Source organism: Ursus maritimus, unplaced genomic scaffold, assembly GCF_017311325.1.
Source record: "Ursus maritimus isolate PB19 unplaced genomic scaffold, ASM1731132v1 scaffold_9, whole genome shotgun sequence".
In the NCBI taxonomy this organism is placed as follows: Eukaryota; Metazoa; Chordata; class Mammalia; order Carnivora; family Ursidae; genus Ursus; species Ursus maritimus.
In genome coordinates, this window is record NW_024427107.1 from 67,804,140 (window position 1) to 67,821,804 (window position 17,665).

Below are 17,665 nucleotides of genomic sequence, written 5' to 3' on the forward strand. Positions count from 1 at the left end.
CCCTACATACCTGGCTCATTTCCTCACTGCATTCAGATCTCTGTTCTGATGTCAACTCCATGAGAGACCGTCTCTGACTACCCTCCCCCAGCACAGCTTCCCCCACCCCTCACTTTCTGTCATTATCCATAGTTCTTACGCCTTGCTGATATTAGTACAGATTTGGTGACTTTATGCATCTCCCATCAGAATATAAGCCCTGTGAGGAAAGTGGCATTGTTTTGTTCATTCAGATAGCCACAGACCCCAGAATTTTCTGCAACTAGTGTTCAATAAATGTTAAACTAGACAAAGCCTCTTTTTGGGTAGAAACAAGGTTTGTCTGACAAAGTTCTAAGCCTGAGGTCTCTTGTGAACCTGCTAAGTTGGCCCTGAATCTACATCTCAGAAAGCTACTGATAGGTTCTAAACAATGGGAGCAACACTGGATCTGTATTTAATATCCCAAAGCAAAGACTTTGAAAGTGAACGCACAGGTGACCAGACGACTCCAACTGCCTTTTTCTAAAAATCCTCTTCATCACATTTAGTTCTTGTTCTCCCTTCCTGTGCTTCTGGACACCAGACAAACAATCTCACATACGGTGTCTTTGCACCAGCCAGATGACGGTTCTTATCTGTGATGGTTTAAAAACAAAGTGGCCCCATTCCTTGACATTCTTCCCATTGAAAGATGGGATTGATGTCCTTTCCTTAAGTCTTGGTGATGGCTTCAAGCAGTAGAGTCACAGAAGATCCTGCAGCTCCCTCCAGATTGCCTTGGGGTACTCTTTCTGAGGGAAGCACTGCAACTACCTTGCTGAAGAAGCCATGTGTAGGTGCTCTGGTCTGTGGTCTCAGCTGAGCTCCCAGACATCACCCAGCACGGGCCGGCAGCCTTGCAAACCGCCATTTTGGATGTCCGACAGCCAAATATTTGCACTTTCAAATGACCACAGCCCAGCTGACATCTGACTACAAGGGCATGAGAAACCCCAAGTGAGAACTGCCCAGCCCAACCCTTCCCAAATTCCTGACCAAAAACTCATGAGTAACATAAAACGATTGTTGTTTTATGATGCTAAGTTTTGCGGTAATTCATCCTCAGCCATGGTAGCCAGAACTCCGCCCTCACTCTTCCTCCTACATACTAAAGCAATCTTGGCAAATTTTTCTTTCACACCCTGGGCATCGGATTTCTCATGTGTAAGTGAGGAGTGACAATCTATAGTTATGTGGTTGTTGTTCAGAGCAAAAGCAAATTTTGGTTCAAGCCTAGCCTGGTTCCCAGCACATATTGCATTTCCTCAAATCTGAGATGCTGTCAGTTATACAACTCACTATTAATTTATGTGCCACTAAGAAAGGAACAAGTAGCCTTCAATTAAACTATCGAACGCCGCTTGTCGTAAGATGCGTGCGTATTTGGAGATGGTGAAATTCAAAAGGATATAGTATCTTAGGACGTTTGATTTAAAGAATCCCAAACACCTAGGTAAGCCCAGGCACAGAATAAGACTCCCAGATTTGAGTTTGTGTGGAACGAGAGGAAAGCATGAAGCAAATACGCCTTTTTCTGAATGTCTCCAATCTGTTATCCTATTTTACACGATACAACACACTCATAGAGACAGCCTTGTGGTCCAGGCAGAAAGTACCTTCTCCAGACTGCTGTGAAATGGTGAGAATTCAAATGATATCACACCACAGTTATTTAGCAAAAAGGTATTTTGCGAGAGGAATGAAGTCAGATCCCCAATTCTGGCTATAAGAGGACAAGTCGTTTGTTGTGGAAACTCAACTCTAGTAATAGTAACAGACCAAGCCCCATTGCTCTTCAGTTTCTGAGTCTTTTCTTTTTTAGGACATTAACTAGTAGTTCTTGAGAGATGTCATCTCCAGTGAGCAAAAGGGGTCTGGGCAGTGGGCAGAATGATGGCAGAGGAGACATTGGCGACATGTATCTAGTGGAACGGAAACATAAGCATCAGAACGCTAGCAGGCTCGAGGCTTAGCCTTAAATGGAATGCTCCATGTAGTCAGTACAGCCTCCCAGAGGGTTAAGATGATGGCCCTCATTTAAAAAGTGATTCCCTTTCAGGACCAGAGACATTACGTCTCTTGCTCAAAGTCACACAGTTTCATTAGGTCAACAATCCATCAGACACAGAGCTTGTGCTCTTACCCGCAGTGCTTTGCTGATCAGGGTGTTTGCAAAGACATGGAAGTGAGTTCATATGAGACTCAAGCCAGCCCAGTGCTTAGCTCGGCGGTCATTCCAGTTTAACTTACCAGGGAATTCCTTTCCACACCTTCTTGCTTTTGCCAAAATTAGTTTTCCACTAATAAGATTCTTCTTACCTCCTCTTCTGCTTGGTGAAAACCAAAATGTCAGGGTCTCTGGGTGGCTCAGTCAGTTAAGCATCCAACTCTTCGTTTTGGCTCAGGTCATGATCTCAGAGTTGTGAGATCGAGCCCCACATCGGGCTCTGTGCTCAGGGGGGAGTCTGCTTGAGGATTCTCTCCCTCTGCCCCTCCCCAACTCCCTGCTCACTCTTTCTCTCTCTCTCAAATAAATAAGTAAATCTTAAAAAAAGAAAAAAGAAAACCAAAATGTCCTTCTAGGTCCAGCTGAAATGGGGCATCTTAATGATTGTTCCTAAAGGGTGAGTCCAGTGCATGTCCCTGGGGCAATGTGGCTGGACCTCCTCATATAGGAGGTGGTGTTTCTGTGGGTCATTCCTATTAGACTAGAAATTTCCTGAGCTCTGTAGTTAGACCTGAGTCTGAATCCCACCTCTACGACTTATGGCTTGTGTCCTTGGACAAGTTTCCTAGCTTTACTGGGCTTTAATGTTCCTATCTACAAGATCGGAATAGCTTTCTTCCCACGATTGTCCTGAACATTCAGTGTTGGCTTAGATCACGTGATGAAAGCTCTAGACTGCTTCTTATTCTGCGTGAGCTACTCGCTCAGTGTCTTCGTGTGCTCTTGCAACCACTCTCTGAGGTAGGTTCTTTGACTCTCATCCCCACTGTACAGATGAGGAAGCTGAGGCGAAGTCTTGTCCCCGTGGCCCCACAGCTAGAAGTGACAAAACTGGGCTTGAATCTTGCCTCTGAAAACGTCCTCTCTTGATGGGACCCCATCTGAAACCTTCCACAGACTGAGTTCTGAGGAAGTTTTGTCACATACCAGTCCCTCCAAATGTGCTTTAATTAAGGTCTTAATTTCCCACTCCTTCCCATCTCAGAGATCTTTATCCTGACTTGTAAGAAAAGGGTGCTCCGACCAGCTCTGTCTTGGTGAAATGTTGTTTACACATTGTCCATTCCTGCCAATAATGGGTTCCCCCACCTTCTGGCTCTTGTGGGTGATGGATTATCAGCACCACCATTGCCCGTTTATATAATAAACTGAAAACACAGATCAGGTTGTTGTCCTTCAGAAGCTCAAGCAAACCCTTGAGTAAAATTCAGATCCCATGTCGTTCCCTAATCCGGCCATGTCAGGGCCTCACTCACCATTGACCTTGAATGACTTGGCTGGTTGAGTTTCTTTCTGGTTGACTGTATTGTTGGCCTCACGGACACCCCCTAAAATGGCGGGCAAAGGAAAGCAGGCATTTCTGATGTGCTACCTTCATCTTTTCCTCAAGGAGTATCAGTGAAAGTCCCTAAACAAAGTGAACTTCGTTTTATTTGCCAGAGAAGATACTGAGTGAATAGAGCAAGATCCATCACCTGCTAGGGCCTGACATGGGACAGGCCCTTGAGAAGGTTGGGCTTCTCGGAGTAGAGAGAAGGGTTGGGGGAGGGGAACCCCATTTGGCAGCACAGCAGAGACCTCCCTTTGTGAATGTGATCTGGTGAAAGCCAAGGGACTCAGAGGGGGCTCCCAGGTTGACTCATGGTCTCAGCTCGCTGGGTAGACCAGGCAGCCTGTGCTGCATGCGGGACTGCAACCATGACATTGACCTCCCCTTTTCACAGCAGCAGAGGGATCGTAACTATGGTGGAGAAAGACTGGGACAGAAATTATTGAGGACCAATCCCACGTCAGGCACTGAGAGAGTTTCTTCAAATATTTGGGGATTTTCCATGTATCAATGCTTGCTGAGTTCTAATTTATTCCCATTGTCCTCGGAGAAGATGTACTGTGTGACCTCAATCCTTTGAAATGTATGAGACTTATTTTGTGGCTCGGCATACGGTCTCGAGTGGTCTCTAGTAGGGAATGCCGTGTGTGTACTCGCAAGGAACGTGTACTCTACAGGTCTGGGTGGACGGCTCCCTCGATGTCATTTGTGGAAGCCCGGGCCTCTGCCAGGGGGGACGGACGGTATTCACTCTGCCATGCTCTCCAGGGGAAGGGCAAGGGCAAACGTGCGCCGGGCAGAGAAGGCACAGCCAGGCTCTGACCCCAGGAGACAGACACTGTGCCAACTTATTGTCCGCGTGGCCCAAATAAGAAGAATAGGCCAAGAACTCTAAATGGACCTCTAAGGTCGGGAGTAAATGTATAGAGATTTGCTCAAAGGAGGGAAATTTACCCACGGAAGTGAGCAGCGGAGCCGTGTGCCCTTGGAACTCTCTCTCCCACACAACTGCCTCTCCTCCCCATGGATTCAGCATCCATCCACCCGAGACTTGCTCCTCGCAGTTGCTGCTGTAGGCTGTGGAATAACGGATTCAACCTTGCGCGCTCCCTCCCAGGATTTGCAGGGCACTAGAGGTACGGGTAATGTAACAAGTGGTTTCGCCAACCAGGATAAGGGTCATGGCTGGAAAAGTGCATACGTATCAGAATAGAGTCCTTCTTGCCTGGCTTCTCCCTCTGTCTTTCTCAGTGACACAGATTCACAGATAAAAGAGGAGAATTTCCACAGGGAAAGTGAAAGGTGGAGGCAACATGGTCCTATCTGCAAACTTATTTAGGAAATAATTTCACAAAGGGCAAGGAACTTGTGAGTTCCTAGGGCCTGGCATGCCAGGACCAAAGAGAAAGCTCTGAGACGTGTGGTTGTGTGTGTGTGTGTGCGCGCACGCTCGCTCCAGCATGCCCTGGACACTTTTTACAAACTGGGGAAGCTCTGGATGGCTTTTGAGAATAATGCTTTAAAAATGCGTATATGGTACAGCATTCAGGATCACAAAGGAAAACAGTGATGTTGAAATGCAGCACTATGCAGGGACCTGCATAGAGCAGGGAAGGGGGGCCTTTAGGTTTCTGGAGTAGTGGAGAAATGTTTTGCAGGCAAGAAAAAAAATTCTTTCCATAGGTTGGTAATTCTATGTTTAAGGAACTAGTTACCTCCAAGACTTAGCTGATTTCCCCAACTTTTTAATTTCCCTTGCTGTCCCCTGGGTGGAGGGAGTGTAATAAACTGGTAAGACAGGGTGGTGAGGCATTAAAGTCTGGCTTTGCTGAGAGGGAGAAAGGCCTGGGGCTGGGAGATCAGAGAATGTGTTTCTTTGGTAGCCTTTGGGATCACTTCTTAGGCTTTTCTACCCTATTTGGGAGTTTACTGAATACAGAGTACAGTCCAGGTGGGTAGGGAGACTCTATAGGAGCTGAAGAGGAGCCTGAGGTTCAGGGAGGACCCATGCTTTACCCTGGCAGCGGCTGTGGGCCCCATGAGACCAGACACATTGTGGACGAACTACTGGCAGCCACTTTGCTTCTATCTCCCATTCTTATTACCTCCCTAGGATCCAAGGATCCATATCTTACCCATGAGACAACAGATACTGAGTGGAATTCACCCAAAACTCCAGCTTGGAGTGGGGGGAGCTAGGATCTGACTCCACATAATCCCAGGCTCTGAGATCTCTGTTTCCACTGCCACATGCCCGGCTGCGTGCCTACAGCGTGGAGGCCATGGGCGCAGCTCTAGGAATCAGGTTGCCTGGGTTCCAATCCCAGCTCAACTATCAAATGGCATGATGATCCGAGGGAAGTTCCTGACCCTGAGAGTCCTCATCTTTGAAACGGGATCGTTTTATCACCTTCCTGGGAGTCTTTTCTTGACGACTGAAGACAGTGTGTTTAGAGCTTTGAGCACACACGCCTGACATGGAAGTGCTCCACAAGAGTAGTACTGTGGTTATTAGCAGCCCCGCAAAACCAGGGGCAATGTTCGGGGGTCCCTGGTGTACGACTGCTTCTCTGTTTACTCCTCCAACTGGCAGGCGGTCAGAGTTTGTTTTTCTGGTATGAAGGTTTCCCTGGTGTTCCGGAGTGACCCGGCAGGGCTGAGATGATTATACAACCCTATGTGCCCGGCCAAGTTCAACGCTCGTCTTGGCAGTCTGCTCAGCCTGTACCGCTGGGGTTGAGGGAACGACTACCCTTCAACCTGCTCTCTCCCTTTGGAGAAGCCTGACCTTCATCTGAACGATCTTCCCGTCACAGGTCACATGGTGTGCTCACCCACCCCCTCCCTCCCAGCACGACCTTTGTTTCCTCCCCCAGGGAGATAATAAGGCTGCGGCGTGTGCAAGACCCTTGTTTGTCCTTCATCTCTGTCTCTGCCCTACTAACTCTGTCGCCCAAGGGTGCTTCTCAGAATGGGAGGGGCAGAGCCGGGCTCAGGAAGTGCCGAGAATCAGGGGCTACCGCCTCTGGGGCTCCCTGCCGAAGTTTCCTTGTTGGTATCGCGTATAATATGTGCTTTCTATGTATAAGCTTTTTAAAAAGATTTATTTATGTATTTTAGAGAACAAGCACAAGTGGGAACGGCAGAGGGAGAGAATCGCAAGCAGACGCTGCCCTGACACGGAGCCCGACGTGGGGCTTGAGCGAAACAACCCTGAGATCATGACCTGAGATCATGACCTGAGCTGAAACGAAGAGTCGGGGCTAATCGACTGTGCCATCCAGGCGCCCCTATATATAAACATCAGGATGAACCTTAAATGGTTCACTAGGAAAACCCATGGGAACACATCTAAGCCTCAGCATCAATCATTATCGATCAGCGCAGTCATTCTTAGCAGTCAGGGGCAAAGGCAGGGTGTGCACTCAGCTGAAGCTTGGGGCCTCCCAGTGGCAGCTTCCTGATGCCAAGTGGGGTTGCTGACAGTTGCCCTACTGAGGGTGTACGGATCACAAGGGAGGAGGGGTTTGGGAAAGCTGGGGCCCGGAGGGTCCCGAATTGGACAGCGCTCTCCTCTTGCTCAGCCTGGGGCTGTCTTCAAGCCTGGAGGTGAGACCCCCCGCCCCCCTCACCTGTCGGGGCTGTAGGGAGGGCTCAACCATCGCTCCCAGAACTGAGAATTTCAAGCTGGCAGTCAGCCTTTCAGCTGGGTTGAATTTTCTTTCTTTCCCCACTTTTCAATATCCTCTCCCTAGTCTTTGTGCTGCTAAACTCAGGCACTGGCCATTGCTTAATTGTCACAGCAGAGCAGAGGGCCCCCAGGAGTCCCCAGCGCCCCACAGCTCATCCCATCCTCTCTGGCAGCCTAGCCCACCTCCCCAGGGTCTGTGGTGGCTCTTGCACAGCCAGGAAGTCCCTTGCTCTCCACAGTCTCCCATCCCCTTCTTTGGACCTTGTCCTTTCTGCTTCTTGCTGCCCGGGGGTACCCATCTCTGATGGCTGAAATGCAGCTCAGCCCAAAGGCCCCCGCCCTAAGCTTTGCCCATGGGTCCCATCTGGAGCAATTGTACATATTTTTCAACCTTAACATCTCTCTGTTTTTAAACCTTCTCATTTTATGTGTTTTACTTCTTCGTTGCCACATTCCATAAGAGAAGATCTTACCTGCGCAATGCCTAGGCAGAGGAGAAAATGGAATGAACGTGGGCTTCTCTTCATGCCTCTGTCCTCCCATCTGTGAAATGGGGATGACCATCGTAAGTTGCCAGCCCTCTTAAGAATTGTCATAAGGCTTAAAAGAAGCTCTTGACCTGAATACCTCCCACCTCAGTGTCTTGCACATTTTGAAAGAACAATGAATGAATGATTAATTGAAGGATCAAATGAATGAAGAATGAATACCTTTACTGTTCTATTTGGAGTTGTCAAAAACAGGTAGGCTTTTGCTATCGTCCACCCTGCCCTTAGGGAATTCTATACCGGGGGCTAGCAAACCTAGGTTCTGGGTTGGACTACTGGGTCAGCCACTGAAGTATGTGATCCGGGAATGGGCTGAACCTTCCCGTACCACAGTGACATCATCTAGGTCAGGGGTCAGCAAGCTATGACCTATGGGCGACCTCCAATCCGCCATTGCTCTTGTGGAGCCCACAAACTAAAAATGGGTGTTACAGTCCCAAATGGCGTTTACATTTGAAATTTTGCATTTTTGCATGTACATTACATTTATTTACTTTTGTGATAAAGTCTTTCCTGTTCTAGTTCTTTCCCTTTTTTTGAGTATCTCCACGCCAACATGGGGCTCGAACCCACGACCCCGAGATCGAGTCCCACGCTCCTCTGACTGAGCCAGCCAGGTGCCCCTGCATGTACATTTTTAATGCAAATGTGAGTTAAGTGGACATATGAACATTTTTACATTTTTACTCATTTCTCATTTTTACATTTTAAAAACACAAACTCAGAAGAATGGCATTTCAGAACACAGGTGCATTATAGGAAATTCGGAATGTCTATAAGCAGAGCTTGCCACACAGCCATGCCCATTCGTCGATGAGTGGTCTACACGGAAACAGAGGATGCATACGGCGCTTACGCTTTACGAGGCCCAGCTGTCTAGTTATAACGGAGGCTGCATGGCCCACAGAATCAAAAATATTTACTACCCAGCCGTTTACAAAAAAACCTTGCCCATCCCTGGTCTATGAAGCAAGAGCAACGGTGTATACCCACCCCACGGTGTGTGGATGAAATGTTCCATTCAAGTGCCTAGCACCAAGCAGAAGCTCTAGAAAAGTCCGTTCCTGCACTCTCTCCCTTTCCCTTCTCCGTTCCCTTCCACAGAGAGCTCTTTTATTTCAGGGTCCAAGCCACATAAAACCATAAAAAGAGGACGACAGGCCGACTCCCACCAGGGCCCTGCACAGACGGGCCTTCAGACAGCAGCACTGTGTTGTCGGCTCCGTCCTCTGGCCCTCGGCCTCCCTGGCCGGTCTGTGTGGCTGCTGTGGGTGGGGCCATGTCGAGCCCCTCGTGTCCTCAGGGACGGCTGGGCAGTCGTGCAGGGGTGCCCTACGGAGCAGCTTCTCTGGCATTTATCAGAGGTCGGCGGTTTCCACTGCATCGTTGCTGGCTTTGGGCATTTCTGGAAGCTGGGCCGGTGCTGCACGAAATGTGCCCGCAGCCACACTCCAGCTCAGCGCGGGTGACTGCTTGGCAGAGGCAGGCCCTGGGCTGGAATCCAGGGTCTTGACTGGGATTTGGGGGATGGCACGGAGTTGTGGCAAGACCCAAGGTTTGGGATCGGGTCTGGAATCCCAGCTCTGCCCTTCTTTTCTTCATCTGGAGAGTCGGGGTGATGGTGTCTCCTGGGGAGCGGTGAAGACAGGAATTTTGTCACATAAGCAGCGTTTTGTCTTTTTCTGCACTGAAGCCCTATGCCGAGAACAGTACCTGGCCGGCCTTAAGCAGACGGCAAACACCTGTTATTGAAAAGAGATGAACCCCAAAGAGATAAAATATGTGGAGTGCCTGCCGCACCATTGGTTCCCATTAAATTGTCGGATTGCTGGGTCTGTTCTAAGCCAGGAATCAGCAAACTACAGCCCATGCACCACGCCCGGCCCACTGCCTGATTTTGTAAACAAAGTTTTATCGGCACATGGCTATCCCCATTCGTTTACCTATTGTCAGCCTTGCCGCAGCCATGCAGTGGAATAGTGAGAGAAATGCATGGCCTTGCAGAGGCTAAAATCTATCCTATCTGGCTTTTTATAGCACATCTTTGTGGCCCCTGCTCTGAATGTCAAGGCCACCCTGTCCATCGGTGACCACAGATTTCATTTCCTCCTGATGGCAGGTGTACAAGCAGTTACGAGTTGAAAACCAGCCGCTAGCTTGAAATACACATTCTCGATGCCCTCTCTGAAATACTTACTTTTTCCTTTGGTGCCCTAATTCCGCCACAGGATTCCAACACGCTCAGAACAGACTTCTCGATGCCCCGCTGTTCTCATGGGTGAGGCGGTGTTACTTTCATGTCTGTGTAAGAAGAAACTCAAGCTACCTGTCAGATACTGGCATGTCCATCAGGGATTGGCCACATATCCTGCGACGAGTCTCGGCCTGGGGAACGGCACCTCACAGGAGGTGAGTCAAGATAAAAAAAGAATGACCCTGCTACATACAACTTACTATTCGGGATCAAGGGGTAGGGCGCTGACCGAGAGTGTCTGGGGCACGGAGTACATAGGTTTCTTTCATTGTTACGAACAGAATGACCTTGGACACCTCAGTTACCCTCACTCAACCTCAATTTTCCAATCTGTAGAATGGGAACAATGAAACCGCATCAGGTTGTGAAGAAGACTACGTAAGGTCAAGTGTCTGAAACATAGTAACTTGTCAGCTATTTTTATAATAAAATAAATCCTTCATTTCTCAGTTTGCGAGAGAGATAGTCAACAATTTCTGCCTCTTGTTGACCCTCCCTTAGATGACAGGGCCCACAGTTAGGGGCCTCTTGCAGCCTTGGTTTTGGGGGTGGTGGATGGGATCTTCCTGGGCAGCATTTATCGAGGGCTCCCTGTCTGCCACGCTGGCCGAGGGATGCCGGGCCATCGTCCTGTTACTGTTTCCTGGTCAGCAGCTGGTTTTCTTCCATTCGCTCTACAAGGACAGAGAAACAGGCGTCCAGATCCCCAAGCCCCATTGAAGAGACCGCCCAGGGACCACTGAAGGCCAAGTTCAATGAAGTAAGTGCATCCTTGCAGCTAAAGGTGCCAGCCGCCAGCCAGGACTGCCTGGTGTGGTGCCTGGTCACGTCTGTCGTGTCCGTGGCTGAGAACAGCATCTGGAATATAGTAAGTGTCTCACAAATGTTTGTCGGGAGGATAAATGGTCACCCCTTGTAAATGTCACACCACCACCTGCCCTCATGTGACTCTTAGACCGAGATGCCATGATGCCGACAGGTGAGGTCCAGGCTCAGAGTGAGAGCCACGGCCACCCTGCTTGGTCCTCCCCAGGCCTCCTGCCCGGCCACACTTCCTCTGCATCATCTGTCCTGGCCGAGTCTACAGCTCCCCCTGTGCCCAGGGCTCTTCCCACCATCGTCCCTAGCCCAGCCCTGGAAGGTATAGGAAGCCAGCCACCGTGACCCCACCCCCAGCCACATCTGGATCTCCAGGCTCAATCTCCGTCTCCGTCAGGGATTGTTAAATTACAGTCTGCAGGCCAGATCTGGTCAGCGGTCTGTTTTTATAAGGATCTTGGACTAAGAATGGCTTTTACTTTTCCAAAGTGTTGAAACTTTTAAGAAGAATATACAACAGAGACCATATGGCTAACAAAGCTTGAAACATCGACTGTCTGGCCCTTTATGGAAAAGGCTTGCTGACTCGTGGCCCACAGAGTCCTCTGATACACCAGCCAGGACGGCCGATTGTGTGAGCTGGGCTCCACTGCGAGGCTTCAGGCTCGGTCTTATTTCCTTCCTCTTATCCACACCGAGGCAGGTAGGATTATTGCCCCTTGTAAAGATGGGGAAACTGAGGCATAGAGAGGTTAACTGACTTGCCTGAAAGTCTCATAAATAAATGGCAAAGCCACGATTCAAACACAGGCAGGCTAGCTCCAGAGCCCATGCTTTTTAACCATGGTGCCATTTTGCCTCTGGACACTGCCAAGGTCAAGCTCTAGGACTCGCCCATACTCTGTGCCATTCTGAGCCCCTTATCGCAGAGGTGAACTTCAGAAAATACCACCCCCCTCAAGTATTTGGCTCCCCCTCCTCCCTCCATCCCACCACCCCCTTAGACAGCTCATCTCCTGTGCCTCCCACCCTTTCCGCCCCACATGGTGGCCTGGAACCTATCCCGTCCTGCTCCCTGAGCCAGGAGACGTCTCCATGAGCCAGGCCTGAAGTTGTTCCCACTGAGTCTCCCTTCCTGAGGCATTCCCTGTGTCCTCCTTCCACTCTGTCTTCCCCACCCCATCCTGCCCCTCCAATATGGAATTGGACTCCTGGTGCTTGGCCTCAGGGCAAGGGTGCCACAGTGGGAGGTGTCCTTAACTCCTGGCCCTGAGCCTTGGCCCCTTTGTAGCCCCAGGACCTCGGCTGACACCCTCCCCTCTGGGAGGCCAGAGAGAAGGCCCTAGCTGTCTGGCATCACAGAGAACCGCATGGAGGTGAAGGTGTCGCAAACCAGGGGAAACGCTGCCCTTCGGGGCTGAGTAGGTGGGGCGGTGTCTCTGTGACCCACAGTCTGGGCGCAGGGGCTCACGAGGGGTTAGAATGGAAAGACAGCTGCCAAGAGGAACAGAGAGCTTCTCAAATCCCCCCTCCCCGTCCCCTCCCCACTGCACCAGCCCGGCTCTGACTGGCCCCTCCACCTGGACTGGAAGTCAGCGTGTGCAGCGTGAAGACAGAGGCCGTTTTCCAGCTGTGCGACTGCGGACGGGTTACTTAGCACTCCTACCTCATATTCTTCTGTTTCTTTTTTTTAATTTAAAAAATTTTTAAAAGATTTTATGTATTTATTTGTCAGAGATTGAGAGAGAGAGAGAGAAAGAGCACAAGCAGGGGGAGTGGCAGGCAGAGGGAGAAGGAGAAGCAGGCTCCCTGCTGAGCAAGGAGCCTGATGCGGGACTCGATCCCAGGACCCTGGGTTCTTGACCTGAGCCGAAGGCAGACCCTTAGGACCCTGGGTTCATGACCTGAGCTGAAGGCAGACCCTTAACCGACTGAGCCACCCAGGCGCCCCTCCTTTTTTTCAAATGGTGATGGCGATGGTGAGGGCTTGGGTAGGTCTTACTTAGAGAGAATGCACTCCTGGCACACAGTGGGTGCTCAGCACGAGAATGGCTTCTGCCTGGCTCCCCTTCACCAGCTGAGCCCTTTTCTGCAGAGGTTTCCTCTGTCACAGCCAGCTGGCAGCACCTAAATCCTGCTGGGCACATCTTCCCGGGTATTACCTCTATTGCCATGTGCCCAGGCCACCCTATCCCCAGAGCTCAGAGGCCATAACAGGGCCTGTGGGACTCCCAGGCCACAGGGACTGTATCGGACCTTCTTGTCGGCTGGCTGGTGGGACGCGTGTCCGCTGCACCTGCCAGGGCCGCCTCGCTCTGACTCCCATTCTCCACACCGTTGCAGATGTCACCGCTCCGGCCACTCGTGCTTGCTTCCCCCGGGGGACGCCAAATCGTGAGCTCTTCCCAGGTCTTCCGGGGAAGGATGCCCTCAAGAACATTTTGGGATTGAGCGTGTGTAGGAGGCCTCTAGGTCAAGGTTGGCAGGAGAGGCCTCTCAAGGGCCCGGCCGACATGTTGTGTTTCTCCTTTCAAGGCCTGAAGAGGCAGAGCACAAGCGAGGGGTCAGGGGTGACTGTGCCCAGCCTCCAGATTGGTACCTTTGACTGCCTCCGCCATATTGCCAACTGGGTGTCTCCCCAGCATCGCAGGCTTCTGATCCCACCCCCTTCGTGTCTTCCTGTTTGTGGTCTTCTCCATCTTTGTTCACGGCAATGCCAACTTTTCAGTTGCTCATGCCACAACCTTGGAGTCAGTTAACCTTGGGTTCCTCTCGCTCACCTACTATATCCAGACCATTGGCAAACCATTTCCAGAATATCACGTCCTCTCACCACCCCACCGCCCCCACCTGGGTCCCAGCCGCCATCCTCTCTTGACTACATTAGTACAACAGCCCTTGACTGGTCTCCGCGTCTGCCCTCGCCCCTCTACAATCTATTCTCAAAGCTACAGCCAGGGTCGCCCTTTGAAATCAAGCCAGGGCACATGACTTTCTGCCTCAAAACCCCTGCAGGCTTCCTATCCCATTCAGAGCACAAGCCACGGGCCTTGCGATGGTCTGGGAGGTCCATGCAACCCAGCCCTGCTACCCTGATTGCGCCCTAGCTCCTCTGTCCCATTCACCCCACCTGCCATCCTGCCGCGTCCTCCCTCACACACTCGAGATTCTCTTCTGCTCACTCCCTCGCCTCTTCCAAGCCTTTGTTCAGGGGTTACGAGTTACCATCTCAGCCAGGCCTCCCCTGGCCACTGTATTTCACATTTCAACGCCCCCCCACCCCCCTATTCTGCAACTCTCATTCTTCTCTTTCCTGCCTTTGTTCTCCTCCGTTTTTCTTGGCACCTTTTAGCTTGCCTTACAATCGTGTGAGTTGATCCATTAGTTCCCCCTATCCTGCTGGAGATTAAACTCCGGGGGGGGGGCAGGGATTTTTGTCTTAGCCCCTGCCAAGAGCCGCACCTGTGACATGGTAGCACTCTGTAAATATTTGTGGAATGAATGAATGACCTTAGACCAAAGACAGCCAGCATAGAAAATAAACCTTAATTTCAAGCATAAGCCTTTTGGTTTATATATATATATATACATGTATATATACATATATACGCATATATGTATATATACATGTATATATATACATATGTATATATATGTATATATAAAGTGATAAAATATATGTGTTTTGTATATTTATATATGGTTGAAAGTTTCAAGCATATGTATCATATATATACATAGCATATATATCAAGATATATGTAAAGTGTATGTGTGTCTATATATCTCTCAAAGACCAAAATATATTTTATATATATAGCCAAGGTGCCATATTTTCTGCAAAGGAGGACACTTTCTTGTGTCCCTGGCTGCCTGCCAGGGTGCACTCAGGCAGCTGTGTACAGTAAACAGGGCACTTCCAGCCTCCTGTGCGGAGCGGCGGGCCGGTCACAGGTGTGGTGCATCCACTCATGGAGACGTGGGGGCCGTGATTCCCTGCCTGTAAGTCAGGATCCTTGAGGCTCACTTGAACATGAGCTGGCAAAGGCGTGTCCGTCTCAGAGCGTGAAGCGCTGGTGAATTCCCCATAGTTTCTCTCTGTCTCCTGGGCCCCCTTTCCCCTCCCCTCACTATGGGCCAGACACACTGGCTTCTTTGTGTCCATCTCCAGCTCCCAGCCTTGCTGACCACTCACCTACCTGTGTTGCTCTCTGTACTGCATAGAATTGGGTCCTCCAGCAAGACACATGGGCGTCCTAACCTGCAGTACCTGGGAGTGTGACCTTATCTGGAAACAGGGTTTTTGCAGACACAACCCCCAGCTTCGATGGAGTCATTCTAGATTAGGTTGGCCTCTAATCCAGGGATGGTGTCCTTTCAAGACAGACAGCCACACAGGGGAGAAAGCCATGTGAAGGCAGAGGCAGAGAGTGGGGAAGATGCGTCTGTAAGCCGTGTGATGTGTTAAGGTTGCTGGTCAACCACAGAGGCTAGAGGAGGCCGGCAAAGACCTCACCGTTCGGGTGTCACAGGGAGCACGGCCCTGAGGACACCTGGATTTCAAGACCTCTGTCCTCCAGAACGGTGAGACAATAAATTTCTATGGTTTTAAGCCCCTGGTCTGTGGAACTTCGGCCACCCCAGGAAGCTCATACGCCCCCCTTTTATACCTCGGTTCTCCTTCTAAATGCCACCTCCCTGATGGCTTTGTTGGCCTCCCAATCATAACCCGGTCCCCGAGTCACACACCTGTAGCGCATTTTACTAATTCCTCCACTGGGTGCTTATTACCATGTGTGATTCTGCTTTGAAAGCTCCCCCCGGTGCCTGTAAGCCCTCTGCCAGGGGCTCGTGGTGCCTCCCATGTGTCCTCAGTCTCTAATGGGGCACCTGCACACAGTAGGTGCTCAATAAGTATTTGTCGGATGCATGCACGGCAGTCCAGGGGACTCTTCCGGACTTACAGGATCAGTTTGTGTCATAGAAGCCCCAGTCAGAAGATAACCCTCGGTGCTTCCCCTGGAAATCCTCAAAGTTCAATTATTCAAATTGAATTGTTCAACCCAAGTCAGTTGCAGTAACACAAGAGAGACCGAGGCCCCGTGAGGACTTTCCAAATTAGGGTCTAATCTTACTTTTTAGCCTGAATGTGTTTTCCTGCCAAGAATCAAAAATGACCAAGCGGTTAGCGACACCTTAAACAGAAAAAAAAGAGAAAACCCTCCAAAAATGTAAGGTCTTTCCCATTTGCCCTCCTCCTCAGCCTCCCTCCTGACCACCCAGCCCCAGGACCTCCCAGTCTCGTCTCCTGGCTCCTGATGAACGGTGGCCCTCTTTCAGACCTCTTCAAATTCTGCGGTATTTTCCCTTCTCGGGCTTTCGATGGAGGTGTCTGGTAGGGGCTTTTAGGTGATTCTGGAATTGACAGCTCCTCTGAGACTCATCTGTCCCCTGGTTTGTAGGTTTGGCCTCTAATGGATTCAGAATGGCCTTTATTGAGCGCCTATTGTGTGCCAGCCACACACAGGGCGGGTTTATAGCCTGTAGCTTCCTCCCCATTCAATGTGTTCCAGAATCTACGCTCACCATGAAGTGATCTCACTTCGGAGCTGTTTTACTGAGGAGGAAACTGAAACTCAGAAAGGTTAGGTAATTTGCCTAAGATCACACAGCCAATAAGTGGTAGAACCCTCTTCAAATCTAGGTCTGTCTGACTTCAAAGCTAGTGAGGTGGGTTTTTTTTTTCCCCTCTAACTTTACAGATGATAAAAGTACCCCTAATCAGAAATTGCCTTATTAACAGCAAGAAGCTTTATTTTATGAAGATCTGGCTTTGCCCGGGACTGCCGTGTCACTGGTTACCCCGGAGTCTGTGGGGAAGGGGTTTGGTATTAGATTTATGGACCTGGGACCGTAGGGGGGTGCTCAGGACACTCCATAGACCTGGCAAGGGGGGTGTGGTCATTCTTCCTGATTCTGGGCCTGAGGCTAGCCACTCCCTGCCTCCAGCCTCAGTTTCCCCAGCCATAAAATTAAAACTCCGATTCAGTGATCTCCAAGCCGGTGTTTTGCCCTGATCATTTAGGACTTTAGCATATCCTGGGGCCTGCCACCATGCTTCTACGCCCCTCAAATTCAAGCCTCTCAATTCTATCTGGAGCCCATAGCCTACACCGAAAATTCCAAGGCATCCACGCAACGCCCTGCTGTCAGGGGCTCCTCTTCCTCCCCGTCTCTCCTTATCCCCCCTCAGTTCCCCTCCTCTCCTTTCCTGGAGCCAGTCCTGCGGGGGCCCTGGGGCAAGTTTCTTCACCTCTCTGAGCTTCTATGTTCTCCTTTCAAAAGCGGCCTCAAATGAGGGTAAAACCCACTTCATTGACTCACCATGAGAACGACACCAAATGAAGCAGTAACAGTCCTTCCTGACTTGCTAGGGGCCCGAGCTATGCGGGGTGGGCCCAGAAGAGACCCTAGACTCTGGAGCTGGGCGGACAGGTTCAAATCTTGGTTACGATGCTCCCCACTTACCAGCTGTGTGGGTTTGGCCAAGTTACTTTACTTCTCTGTGCCTCAGTGTTTTCTTTTGTAAAGTGGAACCCCAACTGCCAGCTTCTTAGGAGTGTGGAGTGAGTTCGTATTTGTAAAGCACATGGAATAGTGTGAGGGCACGTCGTCAGCACTAGACAAGACTCAGTGATCATTATTAGATCCTCTGATTCTCAAACCAGCCTGACACGGGGGTGCTGTGCCTGTGCTCATTTCATAAACGGTGTTAG

General features: G+C 50.3%; 1 long non-coding RNA gene across 2 annotated transcripts; it reads left to right on the forward strand.

Annotated features, from left to right (window-relative positions):
* Window positions 1-6,799: 6,799 nt before the first annotated feature.
* On the forward strand, window positions 6,800-10,520 carry LOC103661690. 2 transcript variants are annotated; one of them, XR_005833619.1, is made up of 3 exons: window positions 6,800-7,187; window positions 7,736-8,012; window positions 10,046-10,520. It is a non-coding gene; the product is annotated as an uncharacterized LOC103661690 (long non-coding RNA). The 2 variants fall into 2 exon arrangements; XR_568213.1 differs by having other exon boundaries at window positions 6,800-8,012.
* Window positions 10,521-17,665: the final 7,145 nt, after the last annotated feature.